Genomic DNA, 6,111 nt, shown 5'->3' on the forward strand with positions numbered 1-6,111 from the left:
AGCTGCAGCCAGTGGTAGGTAATATTGCAATATTGGAGACTTTGGTTGATAAACACAACTCATAGGGCATGTATTCACTTGCATGTATGCTGACATGTCCTGTCTTTCCACCTTCCTTGGTGTACCCAGTTCTGTATGCATGGACCCCCAGGCAGCCTTTGCTCATAGCATTTTCTCGGCCTCCTTTCACAGAGGATGCCAGTGGCTTAGCTGGATACTCAGTGTGAATTTGTAGGACCATAGTATTAAAACCCCCCATTTATGTATCAGGGATGAATGACCACCTTCACATACAGAGCTGAATATTTAGAATTAATTACTGGCCAAAATCTCATTCGTTTTTTTGTTAATTTGTGCTTCATGCTGTTTCAAACACATGTTGTCCTTCTCATTGTGTTATGCTTGCCAAATAGAAGAAGAGCTAGTAGGTGTGTTGTGTGTGTGTGTGTGTGTTTTGTGTCTGTGTGTTTAAATCCATTGTCTGCTGCTGCCATCTAGTTTGAGAAGGTACTGATGAAGACTTTCTTTAAATATTCCAAGTATTTTTAAAATTCTCAAAATATTTTCAGAAGGTTGTTCAAATGGATTTCTAACCAGGTTGTTCCAACAGTGTAAGGGATATAGCTAATCACGTCTTCAGTTTTGCAATCATGTGTTCACTGTGTCTTGGCATATAATATTTTAATGAAGGTTTGCTTGTATAGATACATGTAGCTTGTTCAAATGAGCAAACACAGATGCACAAGAAGGTTGCTGGCAAAGCCTGATGTGGTCGTGTGTATCAACTCTGGTTGAAGATTGTGTCTTGGAAGACATTCCATGTGCAAGTAATGAACTGCAGCACCAAACAAGGTGTTTTGTTATCAATATTCACTCCTTTATAAAACAGTAAAAATGTTAATTTAGTGATTAACAATTTTCTCTGCCTTTTTTTTTTTTTTTTTTTAAGTCTGGGTAAACTGACTTATCAACAATGCAGCATTTTAGGGGCTTGACACAATAAAAGTTTCTTGCTGAAATAATGGTCTCACCTGTGTTCCTAGCCTGGCAGCTCTCCCCAGGGGTTCTCACTCAAATTTCTGCCATTTTGTATCTCTGCCTTTCCCCAGCTCCTTTCTCAGAACATGGAGGATACTTCATTGGGAGAGTTGCATGGATGAGTCCTGCAGATGGTATATGTCATTTCTACCCGTAATGCATTGGCCTGAGCACATGTGTGGCCACACCTAACTGGAAAGGAAACTGGGAAATGTAGTCTAGCTGTGTGTCCACTAAGGGAAGGTGAGCCGTTTTGGTGAACAAATAACCAGACTGCCACTAGGTTAGATTCTATGTATGGAGAACAATGAGCTTTATTTCCACCTAGTTACACTTTTAAAATCTTAGTTTTAAGCATTGATCCATTATCGGTTCCAAAAAAAATGCTACATTTCATGTCAGTTTGCAAGTTTTGTGATAGCATTTTGAAAACAGTTCAGTAAATACGTGGAAATTCAATATTCCTTCTTCTGATCTATGTCCTTAATCTCATTTTTAAATGATTATATTGGAAGTCTCATTTCCTAAAGAGTAAATGTATTCACAATTGTGCAGTCAACCTCCAGAGCTTTTTGGACTTGCAAGAATGAAACTATACCCATCAACTCCCCATTCCTCCCGGCTCCTGCCCCAGCCCTAGCAGCTACTTTTCTACTTTGTTTCTATAAATTTGACTGTTCTAGATACCTCATGTAAGTGGAATCATACATGCAGTATTTGTCTTTATTTGATTGGCTTATTCAACTTAGCATAATGTCCTAAGGGTTCATCTGTGTTGTAGTATGTGTCAGAATTCCCTTTCTTTTTAAAAAGGCTGAATTCTGTTATGTGTGTAGTCTGCATTTCCTTTATCCATTCATCTGCCAGTGGATATTTGGACTGCTTCTACCTTTTGGCTTTTGTGAATATTACTACTATGAAAATAAGTACAACTATCACTTTGAGACCTTGTCTTCAACTCTTTAGATATATATCTAGAAGCAGAATTGCTGGATCAAATGGCCATTCTAGTTTTAATTTTTTGAGGAACCACTATACTATTTCATAGGGGCTGAACCATTTTACATTCACCAACTGTGTGTAGGGTTCCAATTTCTTCACATTCGTCACCAACGCTTGCTATTTCCTATTTTGTTTGGTAATAGCCTTCCTAATGGGTATGAGGTGCTATATCTCATTTTGATTTTGATTTACATTTTGCTAATTATGAGTGATATTGAGCATCTGTTTCATATGTGTGTTGGCCGTTTGTATATCTTCCTGTTTGTGGGGAAGGTACACTGCTGGTCTTCTAGCATTTTAAAAGGGATTTTTAAACTGTTTCCTTTTCTAAAGTATACAGTTAGAGCCATATGTTTCCCTGTGAACATTGTTTGGAAATAATGAAGACCATAAAAATGAGCCATCTAAACCTTGTAACTATATGTGAATACCTTTGTGTTGTTTTTTCCTTGTTGGTTTATTTTGAGAAAATGATAGGCCACCTGTATTTACTCGAGTACCGTGAGAAACTATCTTATTATTTAAAGTTTATTCATTATTTCTGTTTATTACCCTTCCACCAAGATTACCTCACCTGCTTACATTTCCTAACGCCTCATTTTGATAGTTTTTTCTTCTTCCATGCCACTAGCAATTTCTGGGGATGAATTCTGTGTGGTAAAGATGCCTGAAGGGCTCGCATTTGAGGAGATGTTGCATGAGAGACTCTCATTGTAGGCAGAACACTGAAAATATCTTGCTACGTGGTACAATTCCAACCGTGTTTCTAGAGATATTTAGATCATCTCTTACATAGAATATTCTCTGAAATAGCTTAGCTTTGTGAAAAGCGGAAGAAAACCCTGTAGCTTTAGAATTATAATCAACAACCAGAGGAAACTTTAAAAGACTGACTGGTTTGAGTCCTATAGGTTATTCATTGCAACTGAGAAGTTCCTGACATTGAATGTGAACCGTGTTTGGTAAGTGGTGTTTATGTGAGATTTCCAGGCATTGCACTGACTAGGGTTAAAATCACAAGCTACGACCATGATAGACCTGGAAGGCTGGTTCTGTTGACGGAAGGAGTGGGCTCTTGAGATCCATATAGAGACAGGACAGAAGGCCTCGGTGCCCAGGGGTGCAAGGATTTGCAGCCAAGATGACTGCATAAAGCAGAGTCTTCAGTGGGCTCCATCCACAGGAAGAAATCCACCCACATTTAGGGATAGTGAACAGGGAAGTTTATTAGCCATGGCTGGGCTCTGGTTTGTCTGCTGTGCAAGTTTATAACCACATGGGTTTGGTGTTTAAATTTTTGCTGCCGGCATCCTTTTATAATTATCCCCAACCAGAGGGGATAACATAAAATGTGGCCTTGCTAGGTTCTACTTCTGCAGACAGAATAAGCAAACAGAATGCAACCTTGAGTGTACTCACTGCCAACCATCTATAGGATTTCTGTGCCCAGTGTCAATAGTCTTAGGTATTCAGCATTTCTCTCTCCAAACACTTGGAATGACCTGCTATAGTTGTCTTTCTTGCGCCCTTCCATCTCCCCCTCATCTACATGAATATCATTCATGCAGTGTGATCTCTTATTCCAGGAATAGGTACATGACCCAAGCCAGAGAAGGCAGCCTCTTCCCTGGTAATTTGAACTAAGAAGTCTCTCCTGGTCAGTTGATTGATAATTTAAAGACCCAGAATCCTTTGCCTGTCATATATTCTGCCATATAACTCTGCAGCCAGAGAGAATGTTGTAGAAAACCAGAGGGAGTAGACAAGAAACAGTCCTAAAGCCTTTTAAACTCAGTGTCTGAGTTTAGAAATCTCTTGATCTAGCTGCAATTTCTACCTGTGAGTTCTTTGACATATACTCTATCCTTGAAACTTCCCCAATCATCTGTTGTTGTTTTTTTTTTTGGTTGAAGCTATAGTTTTCTGTTACATCCCAAGAGAGTTCAAACTAATATACCAATAGAACCTTCATGTGTTTTTTTGTTGTTGTTGTTTTTTCTTTTTTCTTTTTGGTGTGTTCTCAGAAATTAGATAACTCTGATTTGATGGAATGTTTTATGGAAGAAACACTCCAGATCTATAAATCAAATGCTGCTATTCCAATTTTGGATAAAATTTCTTAATTCATTTTTATCATTTGGGTCAACAGTGTAATAATTGAATACAATTTATGGCACTAGTCTTTTGTAGATTTTTATAAATGATTTTAGCCATTACACTATTAGAGGTTCAAGAATGAAAGAATGAAAAAATACATTTCATTAGGCAAAATAGAGTATGCCAACATCATGTACCAACCACATTTAATGTTTTGAAGGTGAGGTTTGCTCTCCAGCTAAAATTACTCTTTTTCATATGAACAGAAGATTGGTTGAGTGATAGTTATTAATTCAAGAAGGAACAGTAAAACTGTAACTTGAAAGCTATTCAGAAGCAAAATTACTGTCCTAAAAATATTTTTGTGTTCTGTAGAATGTTACTCATTTAATATTCACCTTTGAACATTGAAATTCTTTTTGACTCATCAAATGCATTTTTTTCTGTCACAAAATAGAAGACATGCTTTACTTAAGAAGTTAACAATTCATGAAGATCTATTTATAATTTCATGTTTTTTACTTTAGTGAAATAGTTATTATACAAGGTCTGACAATTAGGTTCACGAACTCATCCTAGAAAAAGTGCTCCCTACCTCACTGCTGAATATCACTATGGCCACCTTCGAAGTACTCCCCTTGGGAAGCTATGCACTGATGCCAGTACCTGGTCCACCCTTCAAAGCAATTTTGGAACTTTTTCTGGAATGGCCATCAGAACTGTTGTATTACCCTTGATGTCCTGAATGTCATCAAATGTCTTCCTTTCAATATTTCCTTTATCTTTGGGTAAAGAAAGAAGTCATTGGGGGCCACATCAGGTGAGTAAGGAGGGTGTTCCAATACAGTTACTTGTTTACTCGCTAAAAACTCCCTCACTGTGCCGTGTGACCTGGTGCATTGTCGTGATGCAAGAGCCATGAATTTTTGGTGAAAAGTTCAAGTCATTTTCATGTAACTTTTTCACGCAGCCTTTTCAGCACTTCCAAATAGTAAACTTGGTTAACTGTTTGTCCATTTGGTACAAATTCATAATAAATAATCCCTCTGATATCAAAAAAGGTTAGCAACATCATTTTGACTCCTGATTTGGACTGACGGAACTTTTTTGGTTGTGGAGAACTAGCTGACTTCCGTTGTGCACTTTGACGCTTTGTTTCAGGGTCATATTGGTACACCCATGTTTCATCACCAGTGATAACACGGCCCTACACATCGTCTTGCCTCTCCAAAAGGTCTTGGCAAACTTCTACTCTCCTTTGCTTTGTTCATCACTGAGCTCCTTCGGGACCATTGTTGCACACACCTTCCTCATGCCAAGGTTTGCAGTTAAGATTTTCCTAACTATTTCTCTATTGATATTGACTTGATTGCTATGCTTCTCAGTCAGCCAAAGATTTTGATGCACAATTCAACAAATTTTTGCAATGTTTTCGTCAGTTGTGCTCATTACTGGCTGCCCTGACCTCTCCATCAGTGATGCGTTCTCTCCCCGCAGAAAAACGTTTAATCCATTTGTACACTGCCGTTTTCTTCATTGCATCATCCCCATAAACTTGGACTAACATGTCCCTGTTTTCACTTCCACTCTTGCCAAGTTTAACAAGAAATTTAATGTTTGTTTGTTGCTCTAATTCAAGCTTAGTCATTCTCATGATGGCACACAAAAACACGCAACAACAATAATGAACGCCACTCAGCAAGACACCGCCACACGTCGACAGGAACACAGCTGAGACACTGATATACCAAGGTTATGAAACCTTACCGAACTATTTGTACAGTGCTGCCAATGTAAGCGCATGGTGGCAAGTTAACAAACTTAATTGTCAAACCTCGTACACAGGATGGAACTTTCCCTGCCTCAGTTTCAACTAAGGTGCCAATTCTGACTATCAGGATACAAATGGAGTGAAAGCCTCACTTGCAAATTTTATAAAAGAAATGTAAAAAGAACCTGTTCCACAACTCTGTG

Source organism: Rhinolophus sinicus, chromosome 1 (genome assembly GCF_057876585.1).
Source record: "Rhinolophus sinicus isolate RSI-liver-muscle chromosome 1, RSI-T2T, whole genome shotgun sequence".
NCBI lineage: Eukaryota > Metazoa > Chordata > Mammalia > Chiroptera > Rhinolophidae > Rhinolophus > Rhinolophus sinicus.